The 19,607-nt window shown below is 40.8% G+C and overlaps 1 protein-coding gene across 1 annotated transcript in view; it reads left to right on the top strand.

The window, feature by feature from the left end:
• GRID1 (glutamate ionotropic receptor delta type subunit 1) overlaps nt 1–19,607 on the top strand; it is a 660,665-nt gene that overhangs the window by 466,624 nt on the left and 174,434 nt on the right. The gene's annotated exons all lie outside the window — the stretch shown is intronic.

Raw genomic sequence — 19,607 nt, 5'->3', positions numbered from 1 at the left:
ATACTTTTTTTCCCCACTTAGCCTAATGTTTTGAGGTGGTTTTTTTTTTTTTTTTTTGGTATAAGAGTAGTTTCTGTTTATCGATGAATTGTATTCCATTATATGAATACAATTTTATGGACATTTATATTCTTGGATCATGAATAAAGCTACTAAGTGCATTCATATACAATTCCTTATGTGGACTTATGCTTTCATTTCTCTTGAGTCAACATCTAGGGACATTGCTAGTGTGTGTCTAGTTTTACAAGAAATTGACAAATTGTTGTCCAAATTGGCTGTACCCTTTTGCAATACCACCAGCATAGTATGAAAGTTCTAGTTGCTCAACATTCTTGCTAACTAACATTGGTATGTCTATTACAGTTTTGTCATTCTAGTGGTTGCAAAGTGATATCTCTTTGTGTTTTCAAATTTCTCTTCTATAATGACCAATGAATGATATTGAGCACCATTTTGTATGCTTATTTGAAGTTTTTATTATGTTCTTTTCTGAAATATTTATTCAAATATTTTTTCCATTTAAAACATTGGATTGCTTTTTCTCCTTTTATTGAGTTGCATGCTTTTAAAAAAATATTTTAGATATCAATTAGTTGTTGAATATATGTATTATTAACATTTTCTCCCAGCTCATGGTTTGCCTTTTTATTTCCTTAATGCTGTCTTTAAAGATTTTAAGTGTTTAAATAGTTTTAACCAATATTTTAATGTTTAGTGGAATCTAATTTATCAATTTTATTTTATGGCCAATGTCTTTTGTTTCTTATGTATTGTTGTTGTTCAGTCACTCAGATGTGTCCGACTCTTTGAGACCCCATGGACTGCAGCACACCAGGCTTCCCTGTCCTTCGCCATTTCCTAGAGTTTGCTCAAACTCGTGTCCATTGAGTTGGTGATGCCATTCAACCATCTCATTGTCTTTAACCCCCCTTCTTTGTGCCCTCAGTCTTTCCCAGCATCAGAGTGTTTTCCAGTGAGTTGTCTGTTTGCATTAGGTGGCCAAAGTATTGGAGCTTCAGCTTCAGCATCAGTCCTACCAATGAATATTCAGGGTTGATTTTCTTCAGGAGTGATGGGTTTGATTGATCTTCTTGCTCTCCAAAGGACTTTCAAGAGTCTTCTTCAGCACCACAGTTCAAAAGCATCATTTCTTCAGTGCTCAGCCTTCTTTATGGTCCAACTCTCACATCCATACATGACTGTTGGAAAAACCGTTATCTTTGACTATATGGACCTTTGTTGGCAAAGTGATGTCTCTGCTTTTTAATATACTGTCTAGGTTTGTCATAGCTTTCCTTCCAAGGAGTAAGGGTCTTTTAATTTCATGGCTGCAGTCACCATCTACAGTGATTTTGGAGCCCAAGAAAATAAAATCTGTCAACTGTTTCCACTTTTCCCCCTTTCCCTTTGCCATGAAGTGATGGGACCAGATGCCATGATCTTTGTTTTTTGAATGTTGAATTTTAGGACAGTTTTTTTTCACTCTCCTCTTTCACTCTTATGAAGAGGCTCTTTAGATCCTCTCCACTTTCTGCCATTAGAGTGGTATCATCTGTATATTTGGGATTGTTGATATTCCTCCTGGCAATCTTAGTTCTAGCTTTCTTAGATTTATGTTTTTAATTTTGAGTTATTTTTTAGTGCTTGTGCTAGGGTGTATCATATATATCTTTAATTTATTATCATCTACCTTCAAATAATATTATACCTGTTCACATATAGTGAAAGAACCTCACAATAGTATACTTTCAATTTCCACTATCCTACCTATACTTAGTTATTATTGTCATTACTTTCATTTTTACATATGTTTTTTAATATATTTATTTTTTGAAGTATTGTTGAGTTACAGTGTTTCAGGTTCACAGCAATGTGATTCAGTTATACAAATACACATATATTATTTTTGAAATTATTTTCTATCACAGGTATTGACAAGGTATTGACTATAGTTCCCTATGCTATACATAGGGAACTATGCATTTGTTGCTTGTTGTATATCTATTTTTTAATTAGAAATCTAGTATTCTACTATTCATACTAAGTCAAACAAGTGGAATCAAAATGTCAAATTTTTTTTTAGTTAGGTAAAAATTCATAAGTTTTCTAAATATATATATTATACATATTTATATATATGTATATGAAAGCTTTTCTACTACACCTGATAAAGGTTTGAGAAAGAACATCAAAGGAAAAAAGAGATGGAGAAATTGGAGAACATAAACTGAATGAAATGGGAGCACTGAATATAAAATAGGAAAAGTGAAACAAACTAGATAAAAGTAAAAGATCATCATATAGTCCAGTTGTTTTTAAACATGCTGCTGCTGCTGCAAAGTCACTGAAGTCGTGTCCGACTCTGTGTGACCCCATAGATGGCACTGCTCATTATATCGGAGAAGGCAATGGCACCCAACTCCAGTACTCTTGCCTGGAAAATCCCGTGGATGGAGGAGCCTAGTAGGCTAAGAGTTGGACACGGCTGAGCAACTTCACTTTCACTTTTCACTTTCATGCATTGGAGAAGGAGATGGCAACCCACTCCAGTGTTCTTGCCTGGGGGACGGGGGAGCCTGGTGGGCTGCCGTCTTTGGGGTCACGCAGAGTTGGACACGACTGAAGCAACTTAGTAGCAGCAGCAGCTCATTATATACTTATCTTGAGCTCTGGAGAAAATAAGCAATATCTGAGTCTTTGTATTTTTTAAAAAATTTCAAGATAATTCTGATATGCATCCAAATTTTAAAATGTGATTACAGGTTTTTCTATTAGATTCTAATTTTGGTGATATAGAGTCCTATTATTTTTCTGTTGACCAATCATGATACGATGGTATTGAGTAATAGTTACAGAATCACAACAGTAAAAGATTTTCATCAGTTTTCACAATCAATAGCCAGACCTTCCCCCAGAAAAAGATAATTACAATCACAAGCATTAATGGGAACATGACTAACTTAACAATATAAAATAATTGCATACAATTTGGGGAGATCAAGCAGAGTGATATGGTAAGTAGTGCATACATTCTCATGTTTTCATCCACCCAGCCAGTCTATGTCTTTTGGGTGGTGCATTTAATCCATTTACATTTAAGGTAATGATATGCATGCTATCCTATTACTGTTTTCTGAATTGTTTGGGGTTTATTTTCTGTAGGTCTTTTCCTTCTCTTGTGTTTCCTGTCTAGAGAGGTTCCTTTGGCATTTGTTGTAAAGCTGGTTAGGTGGTGCTGAATTCTCTTAACTTTTGCTTGTCTGGAAAGCTTTTGATTTCTCCATCAAATCTGAAGGAGAGTCTTGCTGGGTAGAGTATTCTTATCTGTAGGTTCTTCCCTTTCATCACTTTAAATATACCATGCCATTCCCTTCTGGCTTGTAGAGTTTCTATTGAGAAATCAGCTGATAGTCTGATGGGAGTTCCCCTGTATGTTATTTGTCATTTTTCCCTTGTTGTTTTTAATATTTTATCTGTGCCTTTAAGTAATTTTTGTCAGTTTGATTGCTATGTGTCTCGGTGTGTTCCTCCTTGGGTTTATCCTTCCTCGGACTCTATGTGCTTCCTATTTCCTTTCCCATGTTTGGGAAGTTTTCAGCTATTATCCCTTCAAATATTTTCTCAGGTCTTTCCTCTCTCTCTTCTCCTTGGGACCTCTATAATGCAAGTGTTGGTGCATTTAATATTGTCCCAGATTTCTCTTAGGCTGACTTCATTTCTTTTCATTCTTTTTCTATATTCTGTTCTGTGCCAGTGATTTCCACCATTCTGTCCTCCCAGTCATTTATCCGTTCTTCTGCTATTGATCCCTTCTAGTGTATTACTCATCTCTTTTTGTTTGTTCTTTAGTTCATCTAGGTCTTTGGTAATCATTTCTTGTATCTTCTCAACCTTTGCCTCCATTCTTTTCCCAAGATCCTGGATCTTCTTTGCTGTCATTATTCTGAATGAATTCTGTCTGAATTCTTTTTGTGGAAGGTTGCCTATCTCCACTTTATTTAGTTGTTTTTCTGGGATTTTACCTTGTCCCTTCATCTGCCTTCCCTTGTGGCTCAGCTGGTAAAGAATCTGCCTGCAATGCCGGAGACCTGGATCTTCCCAACCCTGGGTTGGGAAGATCCCCTGAAGAAGTGAAAGGCTACCTACTCCAGTATTCTGGCCTGGAGAATTCCATGGACTGTATAGTCCAAGGGGTCGCAAAGAGTCGGACAACTACTGAGCAACTTTCACTTTATCTGGGACATAACTTTCTGCTTTTTCATCGTGATTAACTTTCTGTAATATAGTTTTTGTTTTAGCAGTTATAAGCTTTTGCTTCTTCTTGCTTCTTCTGATGGATGCGGCTAAGAGGCTTGTGTAAGCGTCCTGATGGGAGGGACTGGCATAGGAAAAACTGGGTGGGCAGGGCCTTGTTTAGTAAAGCTTTAATCCAATTATCCTTTCCTGGTGGCGCAGACAGTAAAGTGTCTGCCTACACTGCGGGAGACCAGGGTTCAATCCCTGGGTCAGGAAGATCTCCTGGAGAAGGAAGCGGCAAACCACTCCAGTATTCTGGCCTGGAAAATCCCATGGATGGAAGAGTCTCGTTAGGCTACAGTCCAGGGTGTCGCAAAGAGGCGGACATGCTGAGTGACTTCACTTTCACTTTCACTTTCAATCCAATTATCTGCTGATGGGTGGGTTTGCACTCCCTTCATGGCAGTTGTCTGGCCTGAGGAGACCCAGCCCTGAGGTCTGTGGGCTTTGTGGTAGGGTTAATGGTGAACGCCAAGAGGGTTTATGCCGAGGGGGACCTTCCAGTGCCCCTGTCCCAGTGGGGACTCCCTGCTAGCCCACACCTCCACTGGAGGCCCTGCAACACTAGCAGGTAGTTTTGGTTCAGTCTTCTGTGGGGTTTCCTCTCCTCTGGGTCTTTTTGCATGCAAAATTTTGTTTGTGCTCTCCAAAACTGCAGTCTCTGTTTCCCTCAGTCCTCTGAAAGGCCTATAATCAAATCTTGCTGGCCCTCCAGGCCAGATTCCCTGGGGATTCCCAGTCCCTTTGTCATATCACCAGACTGAGCAGCATGGTGTGGGATTCAGAACCTTCACAATAATGCGAGAACTTCTTTGGTATTATTGTCCTCCAGTCTGTTGATCACCCACCCGCCGGGTATGGGATTTGATTTTATCGTGATTGTGCCCCTCCTACCATCTCTCTGCAGCTTCTTCTTTGTTTTTGGACATGGGGTATCTTTTTTTGGTGGTTTCCAGCATCCTCTTGTCAATCGTTGCAATTTTGGTGCTCTCACAGGAGATGAGTGCACATCGTTTTACTCCACTATCTTGAACCTGATCCCTTTACTTATGTTTTAAAAACACAGTTTATGGCTAGTAATTGTGTTTTACACATTCAGATATATTTTGAAAGTGACAAACATTTAAAATTTATTCTATATCTACAATTTTCTCCATGCTAATAAAGATCTGTTAGTTTCACATTTCCATGTGATAATTCTTTCCAGTAGCCTGAAAACGTCCTTTAACATTTTCCATTGGGTATTTTGTATGTGTGTGTCTGTAAATGTGCTTTACTGTACTTTATTTTTTGAAAGATTTTATTTGGATTTTATTTGAGGGATTTTAATTTCATTTTTTAAGAGTTATTGATAACCAACCATTTATCTTCTATTTATTGAACAGTACGTTTCCTAATGATTTATGATGCTTCCTCATCTCCACAGCAAATTTCCATAGATACATGTGGATCTGTTTCTGGGTTCTCTATCCTAACATGTTGGTCAATTGACTGATCCCAGTACCAATACTAAACTATTATAATTTCTGTGGCTTAATAATAAATGTATAAAAGATACTATCTTTTAAGTTGGGTCCTGTCTCCCAATTCTTCTTCAGAAATGCCTTGGCTGTTCTTAGTTCTTTAGTCTTCCAAGTTTGAGGGGAAATACTGCTAGTATTTTGCTCAGCATTTCTTTGCTCATATAGATCAATTTGGGAAAATTAGTATCTTTAGCTTATTATGTGTGTCTTTTCTTGTTCATGAGTTACTGTTCACTTTTTAAAGTTCTTTAATGGCTTTTGGTAATTTCTATAATTTTCTCAGTATAGATCTTTCACATATTTTGTTAGATTTATCTGCTATGTTGTTATTTTAAATGTTCTTTAAAGATGTTTTTTCTAATTATTTGGTACACAGACATACAACTGACTTTATATTAAATAGATTTTTCAATCACTCACTTTGCTAAATTCATCTCATAGCTAAAGATTCTTCTCAAGATCATTTTTGTTTTATATACACATAAATCTAATCTGAAACAGTGATTCTTTTTCCTTTAAAATCTTTAGGTCTTCCCCCCCCCCCCTTTTTCTTATTGTATACACTCGAACCTCTGGTATCATGTTGAATAGATTTGATAATGGTGATCATCCTTTCATCTTTCTGATTTTAAAGTAATTGCTTTACTATTTCCCCATTTAGGATTATGTTTATTAAGTGCACTTTGTAGATACCTTTTATCAGATTAAAAAACTTTCCTCCTATTATGTTATATCATGATTTTCATCATGAATAGATATTGAGTATAATGAAAAGCTTTTTCTGCCACTGTGAGGTGAAGATGGATTTTCTCTATTAATGTATTTAATTTAGTTTAAATGCTGTTGTAATGGTTGTTCAGAATTTGTTTTAAATATTTTTGCCTGAACATTTTGCATCTATATTTATAAATGAAATGGTTCGATAAAATTTCACGCTTCGTGTATTTTTTTGTTTGTTTTGTTTCTTTGGGCATCAGAATTAGAGTGGGTCATGAGTTAGGGTCTTCTTCTTCTTATAATTTCTAAAAAGACCCGTTCTTTATAAATTTCCTGGAAATTGCATGTGAAGCTGTCAAGAATTTATCTGTGCACAAAATTTAACTACTATTTTATTTTTTATTTTTAAATTGAAAAGTTATTTTATATTGGAGCATAGTTGATTAACAATGTGTTAGTTTCAGGGGCACAGCAAAGTGATTCAGTTATACATATACATATGTCTATTCTTTTCCAAAGTCTTCTCCATTTAGGTTATTAGAGAATATTGAGCAGAGTTCCCTGTGCTATACAGTAGGTCCTTGTTAGTTTTCTATTTTAAATATAGTAGTGTGTGCAGATTTATGGTAACCAAAGTGGGGAAAAGTATGGCAGGGATAGATTGGGAGTTTGGGATTAATAAATGTACAAACTACTGTTCTAAAATTTATTTAGAAGCTATAGGAATTTTTATATATTATTTCTTCTTAAGCCATTTATATATTAGTTTTAACCAATATTCTTTTTAACTTTTAAAAGTTACTGGCATAGAGGAATTACTAATATTCTCTTACATTTTTAATCTCTTCCATATTGGTAATTATGTCACTTTTTCATTAATAATGTTATTTAGTTGTAACTTCTCTCTTTCTTGAAAAATCAATAATCCCAGAATTCTTTCCATTTTGTTATTCTTTTTTTTAAACAAATAGCTTTATTTCTGTTTGATACTTTACATTTTAACAAAGCAAAGAACCCCAGTCTTTGTAACCAAATCCCAGCTGTTTTAATTGCTAACCACATGCTCTTGTATAAATCATTTTAACTCTTTGCCTTTTGGTTTGCACCTTTGCCATTGTGGTATGGTTGTTATGATGTCTAGTTGAGTTACTAATTATAAAAGACTTAGAGCAATGCCTGGCAAGTAGTTGTATGTAATTACTTTTTAAATAAACAAATCTTTTGTTGATTTGTGTTATCTTTACTATCTCCTTTCTTATATGTATTTGGAATTGTTATTATCTTTTTTCTAAATTTTTAGGTCTTCTCTTCTAATATAAGAATTAGAAGCTATACATATTCCACAAATTACTACTTTTGCTGCATTCTATAAACTTTAATATCTGGTGGTTGTATTAATTACTTAGCTCTAGGTTGTTTTGAAATACCCACTATGAATTTTTCTATGATCTCTGAGTTATTTAGGTGATGCAGTGGTAAAGAATCCTGCCAGGGCAGGAATGCAAGAGATGTAGGTTTGATCCCTGGGTTGGGGAGATACCCTGGAGAAGGAAATGGCAACACACTCCAGTATTTTTGCCTGAAAAATCCTATGGACAGAAGAGCCTGGTGGGCTACAGTCCAATGGATTGCAAAGAGTTGGACAGTACTAAGCAGCTAAGCACAAACATTAAGAAATTTGAATTTTTCTATGATTTGAAAATTTAAGTTATCCAACTTTTTCTTCCTTTTAAAAACATTTTTTGCCTTTTTCAAATGATAACAAGTGTAGCTGCTCTGTATCATTAACATCTACCATCACTCACATCGTCTTGCTAGTTTCTGGAATTTTGTTTGGTTAGTTATGGATTTAGTTTGCTTTCCCTTTTGGGAGATGCTTGTAGCCTTTTCAAGACAGAAGGAACCTTAACAGATATTTTTTTCACCCCTACTTCAGGAATCTCCTACAACATCTACTTTCTTCCTGTTTTTGGAGTACTTTCTCACAGAATCTTTTTAAAAAGGGCCTTTGTATGACAAGTCTAATGAAGCATTCTGTGTCTGACAATTATTTTATGACATTGGAAAGGCAATTTGGCTGGATATAAAATTCCAGGTTTAATGTACCTTTGCTTCAAACACCTTAAAAGAAACATGACTTCAGTGTCTCGTGAACCCAGTGTTGCTATTATGAAGTCTGATGTCGAATGGCTGTGATGGGTCATTGGCTCTTCCTCTCAGGCAACTGCGAGTTTTTTCTTTGTTTAGGATGTTTCAAAATTTCATTATAATGTCAATTTTCTTATTTCCCTGTGTCTCATCCTGTGGCACTTTCAAACCAATGTAATTTATCTTTCTTGAAGTCTTAAGTCTTAAAAAGTTTATCTGCAGTTATCTCATTTATTTTCTCCTCTGCCAAGCCTCACCCAAAGACTGATTTTTGTCTATTTCTTCCTTTGTGCCCCTCCTCTGCTTTCCTGTTGTATCCTGTGTGGACTGGGATGCTCTATTACTGATCTGTATTTTTCATTCTTATGTTCCAAACAAGGGAACTAAGTATTGCTTCTTGATAATCTTCCTACTTTTGAGAGACACTTAATTATCAGAAATCCAAAAATTGGAATTAACACATATGAACTATGTGCTTAAATTATTTCAGTGTTCAGCATCATTGCCTTTCTAGTATGATTTAGCTGTCTTGGTTTCTGAACTCCGTTATCTCTTTCAGGTGGCTGGATTTTATATTCATGCTATTTTTCCAATCTGCTGGATTATGAATTTATGTAATTATTCCAACTATATCACTTTTTATTAATTTCTGGGCCTTTATATCTGGCAATGCCATTCTTAACCTCAAAACCACTTTTCTTGTGTTATTACGTAAGCTGAAGACATTTATTCCTTTTTCTTTGTTTTTAGTTATAAGGAAGGAAAAATCTGAAGTCAATCTGATTTTAATCAATATCATTATTTTTCTGTAAGAATTTGTTGTAATATATACTCCTTGTTCAAGAAAAATATCTATTTTACTAGGCAATATTTAGATTTACAAGAAAATATTTAGATTTGAAATAATATTTCAATATTGTAAGTCCCTTTGATTTATAATGATTTCTTCTAAAATTCAAAAAATATTTATTGATTTGTGTCTTCCTTTGGTTGTGTTAAAGTTTTTTGTGTGTTTGCAGGTTTGTGTATATATTTTCTAAGAATCATCTGTAATTCTCTCCTTGCTCCCCATCCTTGGTCCTTTCACACATTTCATCTTAGCCCTTGCTATTTCTGTCATTTCCCTCATATAGCTGGGAAGGGAGCACCACTTCACCAATTCAGTCTTCTCTTTGTGTGGACTTAAATATTGGGATTAGAAGTTTGGTTTTATGGGCAACCCTTCCTTCCTTAACTCACCAAATGCCTCAAGCTCAGCTTGTTATCTTTTTGTCTCTTCCTGTGACTTTCATCTTAATCTGTTTTCTTTTAGTTCTTTGTAAGTTTCATTAAAAAAAAAAGTTTCATTAAAAAAAAAAGTCCTCTGAATTATTTTGCAGGTGTTGTTTACCACACTGTACATTGTTCTGTCTATGATCGCTTTGTCTGACACTCTGAAGAGATTCAGTAAGCAACTGCAGTTCCCGTCATAGGGCGTTGAGGCTCTCTCTGAATCTGTCTCATCCAAGCGTGCTTTGCTGGGAGGATTACATTTCCCAGAACTGAGTGTGTCCCTACCTGTCCCCACACTTCTCCACTTCTTGCTCTGTTGTTCTCTGGAAACATTTCCCTAAATGGATTTAGAACATTTTCTGAAAATATGTTTCAGGGAATGGTAGTTCTTCCAAATGCGTGTAGTTCTTCCACTTGTGTGTATTTTTCACATTAAGTGAAAAATAAAAGTGCCATGTATTCAAATGCATTTAAGAAATAGTGAAACAGAACCATAAAGGATTCTTTACTGAATGTCCTTTCTGAGCTTTTGATGGTTCTATAACTCCTCAAGATGGAGCTGGATGTGGCTCTTTGAGATTCATCTTGTAAGACTGATGTTCTGCAGATCTCCTTCTAGGAACCTTAGCTGTCATATTTTTGGGACGATGGAGAACTTTGCTAGCTGCCCAGGAACAGAAAGCTTATGCTCATGGAATTGCTCTGCACTCTTCAGGTTAGCTTAGACCCTGGGTGCCAATTTCAAGAGCAAGCAGGGAAGGGAAGGATGATGTTAGAATACATGCTTATGCTATTCAGAAGGGCCAGGTTGTCCTGTCTTTAGGCAGTTATATTTCTTAATCTATAACCATCAACCTTATATTAAATGGGAATTCCCCCAATATTTGCAATAGTGTGATTGCCACATTGTCTTCATCTTTCTTCTTCGATTTTTAAAAAGTAATTTCTGTGTTTTCATAAATATTTTAGTTAGAATTTTGGGGAAAATGTACCACCTGCCATTTTAAAGCAAAGATTTAGGTAAACAGTGCAAGAGTTTGGTAAATAATCCACATTGACTTTGCTGTGTCTTTGGGGGCAGGGAAAGCAATCCTTTGGAAGCATGGCAGCTTTATACTTCTCCACGAGCCTTTGACCTCAGCGGCATGGCTGTGCTGTCTCATGATGGCAGTAGGCTGAGCAGGAGGTAAGACCTTGCTTTCATTGCACATGGCTCTGTGAGCACCCAGTGGTGAGTACTGGCTGCACCCCAGGTACTTGCTTAGAGGTAAAACTTTGAACTTGCCTCTGCTCAGTCCCCATGAAAGGTAGCTTGAGAGAAACAATACTTTTAGTAGATTGGTGGTTTAGTTGCTAAGTTGTGTCTGATTCTTTTGACCCTCTTTGGACTGTAGCCTGCCAGTCTCCTCTGTCCATAGGATTCTCCAGGCAAGAATGCTGGAGTGGGTTGCCATTTCCTTCTCCAGGGGATCTTCCCAACCTAGGGATCGAACCCGGGTCTCCTGCGTTGCAGGCAGATTCTTTAACAACCGAGCTATGAGGGAAGCCCTTTTAGTAGATTACCTGAAAGCTATTCAATCCGTCAGTCCTTTGGACACTCTAATATTTATAATCTGATATAAAGCTGGCATCAGATGAGCTTCCTCTGTCGAGAATTGCTTTTCTCCATGGAGACCCATTTCATCCAATATTTTTGGTTTCATGTCATTGGCTGTCATGTAGAGACATGGTTAGAAATACACTTATGAAACTCATTATTGACTTTATTTGGAGCCTGATCTTGAAAACATTGGCAGCCTGACACATGTTTTCTCTGTAAGCACTGATGCACAGAGATTCAGTCTCAGCAATAGGAAAAGTCTGCTTGTTTTGTTCCTATGATATTATAAATCATGTAAATGATTAGGTTACTGATCATATTAACTAGCTAAAATGATGGGTGACAGAGTTGATATTTAAATCATCATGGCAGGCTGGTAAAGGCTACCAAATAACCTCAGCAGGGGAAAATCTACAGCCTTCAAACAATCAATTGAAACACCTGTCCTGACAGCAAGATTAATTTGGCTTTTCCAAAAATGTGTTGTGAGCAGCCATACTTCAAGGAGATTCTCCCCAAAGGAAGAGCCCTGGGGAAAACTAAGCATGGGGAAGGCTACATGTATCTTATGATCATTCACAGTACTTATTAGCATCTTAAAAGTTTGTAGTAAAGAAGTGTTTCATTTTTATTGTCTCCATTTTTTTCTTCCAAAGTTCGTTGACCACAGGACTTTATATGTTGTTTTTGTTGATGTTATTCCTTACAGGACCTCATACTATTTGAGGAGTACCTGAAAGAATTCACTTTAGAAAATGCTGGGTGAAATCGTTTTAACGTAAAAGACCAGTGAATTTTCCCTTATTCTGTGGACTCTCCCCACTCTCATGGTGCTTATATTTTTTCATAGGCTCTTAATTATTTTTCTGTAACTTTTTCTTTACAATATCAGTAATAGCTGCCATTTGTGGGATATCCAGGACATGTTATACATTGCATACATTTAATAAAAATAAGCATACTGCGTGTACTGAAAGGTGAGGCCTTGCACTGTAGAGGTTGGAGGACTTCATGCGACAGTTGGTGGTCCAAGAGCAGGACTTGATTCCTTCATTCACATCTTGACTGACTATCTTCCAGGCTTGTGCTAGACTCTGTGACTTAAGTTATAAATACTATATAGATGCTGTCTCCAAGGGCTTAACATCCAGAATGGTGACAGACAGCATTCAGGGCCCAGCAGATGACAGTACCTGGGGTAAGAGACACTAGAAGAGGAAATGATTAGTCTTGGTACATGAGTGAGGAGAGGTCACCTGAGCCACTGGATGGACAGGACTGCCAGGTGGGTTGCTGGCTAAGGATTTCCATCAGGGAAGCCCGGCCACATCCCTAGAGTGTGTGGCCCAAAGATGTGTGTAAAGAACTGCCAATAGATGCTTCTACTTGAGGCAGTGGGTATAGTGTAGCCAGATCACAGAACCTCTCGGGAGAGGAAGAAAGATGGAAGACAGTACTGGAAAGATTGCCAAAACCCATCCTCAGGTGCTGAAGTACAGCAAGTGGGTATCTTTGCAAGAAATGTTGGGATCTAACATCTGGCACTTGCCAGACATTTAATCATGAGAAAGATACATCGAGACTTGATAAAGGCCTTTTTTAAAAATAGTGATAGAAAGTGAAAGTCACTCAGTCATGTGTGACTCTTTGTGACCCCACGGACTATATAGTCCATGGAATTCTCCAGGTCAGAATCCTGGAGTGGGTAGCTATTCCCTTCTCCAGGGGATCATCTCAACCCAGGGATCAAACCCAGGTCTGCATTGCAGTCGAGTTTTTTTTTTTTAACCAGCCTGAGCCACCAGGGAAACCCAAATGAGAATTGAAGTGGAACTTAAAGGCTTAAATGAGATACCATAGGCTTTGCCTGGCATATCCTCTGAGTTCTATATAGGTACATGTTATCCATGTTATAGAATAGCTAGTTATTCATTATGAAAACCCCTACTGAAGGATGTGGGATATGTCCAAAGGCAATGGAGAACCACCAAAGGCTGTTATAAGTGATGATGGCATAGTTATGTTCTTTTAAGAAGGATAATCCCATGTGATGGGGGATTGAAAGGAAGAGAGATGGGAGGCATGGAGGCTGGTAAAGAGACCATTGAAATAGTTTAGGAGTGAGATGTTGAGAGTATAGACCAAGGCCCTGGCAGGGAGGCTTGGAAAAGATTGAAGGACTTGAAAGAATTATAAGAAGGAGATGGGGTTTGAGGCTGTCTTGGGATGACTAGGTACCATTGATAATTGAGGACTTATCTTCTAAAAGCACATATGGTCCTAGGACAGTATGTCATATGGAGGAATGGGGTATGCTCTGTACCATTCCCGAAGGGAGAGATTATAGGAAGACAGCCTGCACTGAAAGTAAATTTCTAACAGAGCTGTCCGAAGATAACATAGGCTGTCTGGGTAGGTAATCACTGCCCCATCCTTGGGGGTATTCAAGCAGAGTCTAGATAAAATTGAGGGGGTTTCTGTTGTCAGTGAGAGTTTTGATGAGCTGACCTACGTTCCTTCCCATTCTAGGTTTCTGTAATTCTGTGCCTCTTCCAGATTCTGAGATATTCAGGCGTTCCTAAAACCTTAGTCATAAAGATGGGAACAGATTTAAGACCACACCACACAAAGGACATGAAACAGTGCTTTTCTTTTGTCATAATCGATGTGTATTTGGATCCAGACTGTGTCAGGTCATGCTCGGTGGCCTGATGGCCTTGGAGTCCAGGACGGGATGCATGTACTCCATTTGTGGGACCCCAGGTTCAGTGCATGTTGAAGGCCAATGCTGGGTATGTTGGGCTTCCATCTCCCTAGAGATATGGATACAGATTTCCTCCATTGTAGACTCAGGGCATCAGGCCTATGATCCATGAACAATTGTTTTGTTTAAAGGTGATACTAATAGTAAGAAAGGACCATGTTGACAGTCCTGGAGTTTGTGGGAGTTCTGTGGCTGGGCCCCCAGAGACCTGACCAGCTTGATCCACCAGTGTCCATGGCTAGTTCTCTTACCTGCTGGATGCCTGCCTTGGGTGGGAGTGCGGTGGGACAGGTATGCCAGAGCCCAGATGAGGCATCTGACTAAATCAGACACCAGCATCATCCTTCCTGGTGTCTTTCTGATAGGTGAGGGTTTCCGTCACTTCTGCTCTTCTGGTCCGCTCTTTCCTGAGGCTTGTGCTCTGGTATAGTTTTGCTGGAAAGGGGATTAGACCCAGGATCCCTGTGGCTCCCCATGTAGAACCCTGGGGTGTTGTTTCCATTGTCCCATTGGGGTATCAGGAGGGCGTCAGCTTCATGGGGAAGAAGACAAGCTCCTTTGGGAAAGCCTGGAATGGCCCTGCTTTGAACCTGCCCTGTGAACCTGGGTGCTCAGACAGAGTTGCAGCTGTCGCTTTATTCAGCCGGTTCTGTGAAGATAGCAGAGGGGGACTAGGGGCCGGAGGCTATCCATGATGCTCAGCTTGGTTCGTGAGCTGGATTCCAGGGTCATAAACCTTGCATCCTGCCAGCAAACAAATCATTTCAGCAAGAAAGAGAATTTTGGCTTCCAGTGTCTGATGACTGATTATGAAGTAGAGCCAAGAGGAAAAAAATCATTTTAAAAATATTGAAAGGCACCTCGCCAGGGCTCCCTCCGCTGGTGGAAATATCAATACAAGATTCATTTGAGGCCCCGAGTCCTGTGGCATCACCCAGAGACGGGGATGATGCTGTCTGCATTTCAGAAGTGACAGCTACAGCTCGTTTCTCCCACTGCCACTGCCACTGTGGGAAGCTTCACAGGACAGATGGCTCAGTGGTGGCACTGGCGGGGGGGACGTGATGGTTCAGTGAGGTGGGCAGTGGTTCCCGAGCGGCTGGAGTCCCAGGCCTACAGAAGGAGGATTTGGGGAACGCCCTGCTCCCTGGTTTGGCATGGGGTGAACAGAGAACTTTAGTCATGCCCACACCTGAAAATGCACTTGTCTTTGGGCTTCTCCTCTGCCTGCCCGGCGACTTTGTCTGCTGCCCCAGCCTCAGGGACTTCTCCGCTCCCCTCCAACTAGTGCTCCCTGCTCCAAGCTGAAGAGCCAGACCCTCCCGTCTAGCCCTCCTGCTCTGCCCCCTAAACAGAGTCTCCTGGCTTCTCTTTCTTCAGCTCCACTGTTTGCTTTTTATCTCTGTTTGTTGTTTTATAATCTCTTCTTTGAACTCTCGTCTCACTTCCTAGCTTTCTTTTCCCTTAGAGAGACCATGTTATCTGTAACTTCTTTGAGATTGGGAGAATATTTGTTTGAACTCTTCATCTTTCTCTTTTTTTCTCTCCCTGAGAGATAATTCGTTATGATGGATTTTACGTTTTCTTTATCTGCTCTTTCTGATGTTCCTTTCTTTCCCCATGCTGGATCCTCCCTCCCTCCTTTCATTTTGGGAGAAGTCTGCTCACGTATTCATTATTTGCTTCCTTTCTGGTTGTTACCCATCTTTGAGGACTGCTAGCTCCTTGTTAAAGGAAGCACGGGGGGACTTGGGACTGGGGGTGAGAGGAGGTGGGGCAGTCCTGGACCTCCATCTGATTCAGTGATGCGCTCATGGAGTCTGCAGTTCACTCTGTCCTGGGTATGTGCCTGGCCTTAATTTTCAGGATTCCAGATGTGAATGGTTTTTCCTGAAAATCACCTTGAGAGTCACATTATCTTCATCAGGACTTGGGGTAGGCCTGCCCTCAGCTCCTTTATTTCACCTCATTTTGGGGGCGTCTCTCCTGGCTGGGGCCTGACTGAAGACCACCACGTGGCCATGCACTTGCTCCACCCTCTGCTCTTTCTAGGGGCTGGCCTGACCTTTTCTGGGACGTCACTCACTTCTTCCATGGGCTCCCTGCCACACTGGGGACACTTGTCTCTGGGACACTTGTGTTCTGGCTCATTAGCATCTGCCTCCCCACTCAGATGTCACCCCCAAACAGGTGTGCTCTGATCATTGTGGACTGGAGCCTCTGGGAGTAAAGTTGTTGTTTTGGGGAAAGTCAGGATGAAAATGGGAGCACATTAAGGGTGACAGTAGACTCTATTGCCACTGGTCCTCAGGAAGACCAGTGAATTTCTCATCTCTGCTTCCCAGTGTTGGGCTGTGGCTAGCACCTTGGAAATCTTCCTTAACAGAGCAGGAGCTGGATCCCAGAGAGCTCTGTGCAGTCCCTGACGAGGGCTTGTTCTGGGCAGTGGGTCGGGGTAGAGAGGAGGGGGCTGATGAGGAGGAATGACAAGATGAATGCTCCTATAACAACAAGGTACCTGATTCTTTTAAAACCCAGAGTGTCAGCAGCCACCTCTATCCTCTGCGTCTGGATGCCGACTTATCGAGCAAGATGGTGTCCTTTCCCAGGTGTGCCTGGCCAAGCCAGAAAGCAGGTTGAACCAAGGGCTACCCAATGTCGGGCAGCTCCTGGTCTGACTCAGGACAGCATCAAATACAAAACCAGTGACCCCAGTGTGTCCTACTTCTCTGTCCTGATGGGGCTTGAACCCTCTCCATGTCACCCCACCTCTGCCCATCTAGCCCATTCTCTATGACAGAGCTTCCTTTCTGCCCAGCTCTGAATCCTGGCCATGATTTATCTGTCCTAACGTCTCCTCACAGATGTAGACCTTGTTTGTTTCTTGCCAGTTTCCATTTTTTAAGACCTGGGATGGGCCCTGGATAAAGAGCCAGGTCCCCTGAGGACAATTGCCTAGTGACAAACTGCTGGTGCTTGGAGGGCTGAGTGTCATCTCATTTGATCATCTTCTGCTCAATCTATATTTATTGAGTTCCTGGTAGCTCTGATGCTAGGGAAATGCTAGGGGACAAAAGGAGACATAACTTTGCCCTCTCTCCAGTCTGGTGGCGGGTCCTTACCCCACACAGTAGACATTTCCAGTGATGCCCTGAGTGCTGTGATTGCAGGGGACAGGGTGTTACAGGAGAAGTGCGGCAATGGTCTCAGCCTGGCTTGGGGGCAGCAGCAAGAAAGGCTTCCAGACAGAGTAACATCGAAGCTGAGGCCTGACGCAGAGTCAAGGTAAGGAGTGGAGAAGAGATGGGGCTTCTTGCAGGAAGAGGGGCAGATATGAATGCCCTAAGGCATGAGAAAGGTGGGTGCTGCCATCAAAGAGCTGGGGGCTCTTCAGGGTGGGTGAACCAGGAGAGAGCAGAGGCCAAATCACCCAGACCCTCATACCTGCAGTTGTGTGTTTGGACTGTGCTCTGAGGGTAGTGGGAAGGTTTGCATTTTGTGAGGTCAGTGCATAGTGTGGGAATGCTGAGGACCAGCTGAGGCTGGAGCCTGGAGTATTTCTGCACCTCTGCTCTCCACCTCTTTCACCCTGGCCACAAAGCCCCAGAATTATGTGGGTGCCTTGAGGGTCATCTACTTTATGGGCAAGTCTGAAGTCAGCTCTATCCCTTCATTCAGTTCTGAACCTTGAGAGCATCTTCTGCTTTAACTGTGGCCAAGAGCAGGTGAGGCTGAGCCTAGAGCACAGCATGTGAAGACCACATGTGCAGCAGGAAGAGCTGGAGATACCAGGGGCCATCCATTGTCCCAGACAATGCCCCAGGAACTCTGCAAAATCTCCCTTTCATCCTCAGAGATGCTCTTTGTCCAAAACCTCCATTTCTACTAAGTTCGAGCTGAGGCCCAGGAAGGGATGTGACTATTGAGAATTACTATGGATTCGTGAAACTGTCCAGACCTGGCATGCTGCCAGTTCCCCCATGGGAGCTCCGTCATCTTCCCCCAGCCTCTGAGCTGCTCTCAGCCTGCACTTGAGCTGCAGGGCTCCATGGATTCCCAACTTGAGCAGGTGTCTCCATCCCAGAGCCAGCCCTGTGATTCCTGCTTACACAGTCAGAATCCTAAAATTCGAAAATAGATCACAAATACACACATGGGTGACCTAAATCCTAGTGGAGTGGGGCACCCAGGGGGATGACGGAACTTATTTATTTATATTTATTTATATCCTGCCTCATTCCAAAAAAGGATTAGTTGCCGCTTACAGAAATACTTAATACACCACTGAAGGGTTTTTTTTTTTTTCCCCTAATCAAGAAATTGGGGAAATCAGGGCAAAGAGAAAAATGAGGGCAGGGATATAAGCTGAAGACAGTGGAAAGATGAGTTTATAAAATGCATGTACTCACTCCCCCTCCCATCCCACATTCTCTAGCCTAGTTCTGTTTCCCAAGTGAGTCCTGATGAGATGAAGCCTGTAAAACAGCCAAAGCCCTCCAGGCTCCTGTGGTTGGTGCTCAGCAACTCATCTGCTAAGAATGTGATCAGTTGCCAGAGGTCAGCTCCAATGCTCCTTATCTGCTTGGGAGCCTCCTACTGGTCACAGTGAAGAAGGGAACACGTCCTGGTCAAGGTGCTGGGCTTCCTCAGGCAAAGATAAACCAGGTACACCAGAAGATGAGCCTTCCCAGATATTCAGGACTGAAGAAATCTTCCCATGGATGATTGATGTTTAGAAACAAATCGCATTTCCTTTCAATAGGGAATAAATTCATGTGATCAGTCAACAAGCCCTTACTGACCTTACTCTGGTTCAGCCACTGTGTTCACTGCTGGAGAGGGGATATCAGGAGTTAGACCATAGAAACGACACATAGTAAGTGAAGGTCTTAGTGATTGTTCAGAAGGGAATGGGTGGGGTTCTGATGGAAATGGACGGTGCTGTTGGTAGGGCTGTGTTCTTCAGAGTTCTCTCTGAGGAGGTAACACACAAATTGAAACCTGCACGTTGAGAGGGAGAATGCCGCATAAAGAACCGGGGGAGCCACGTTGCAGGCAGAGGAGAGGACGGGGCAAAGGCATCAAGGTGAGGCAAACCTTAGATCATTCCAGGCATTGAGGGAAGATACTGCCACTTCCATGAACTTTGACTCCCCAGTTCCTGTCTCTACCCTGGAGCTCCCAGGACCTCAGCCTGAGAGTCTGACTCTGGCACTTAGTCCTGGTGAGAGGCGGTGCTCTCCTGGAGGCAGGAGAGGCTCAGGAAGTTTTAAGGGTTTTGGCT

The sequence above is a fragment of the Muntiacus reevesi genome, chromosome 2 (genome assembly GCF_963930625.1).
Source record: "Muntiacus reevesi chromosome 2, mMunRee1.1, whole genome shotgun sequence".
Taxonomy (NCBI): domain Eukaryota; kingdom Metazoa; phylum Chordata; class Mammalia; order Artiodactyla; family Cervidae; genus Muntiacus; species Muntiacus reevesi.
This window is presented reverse-complemented; position numbering and strand designations above follow the sequence as displayed.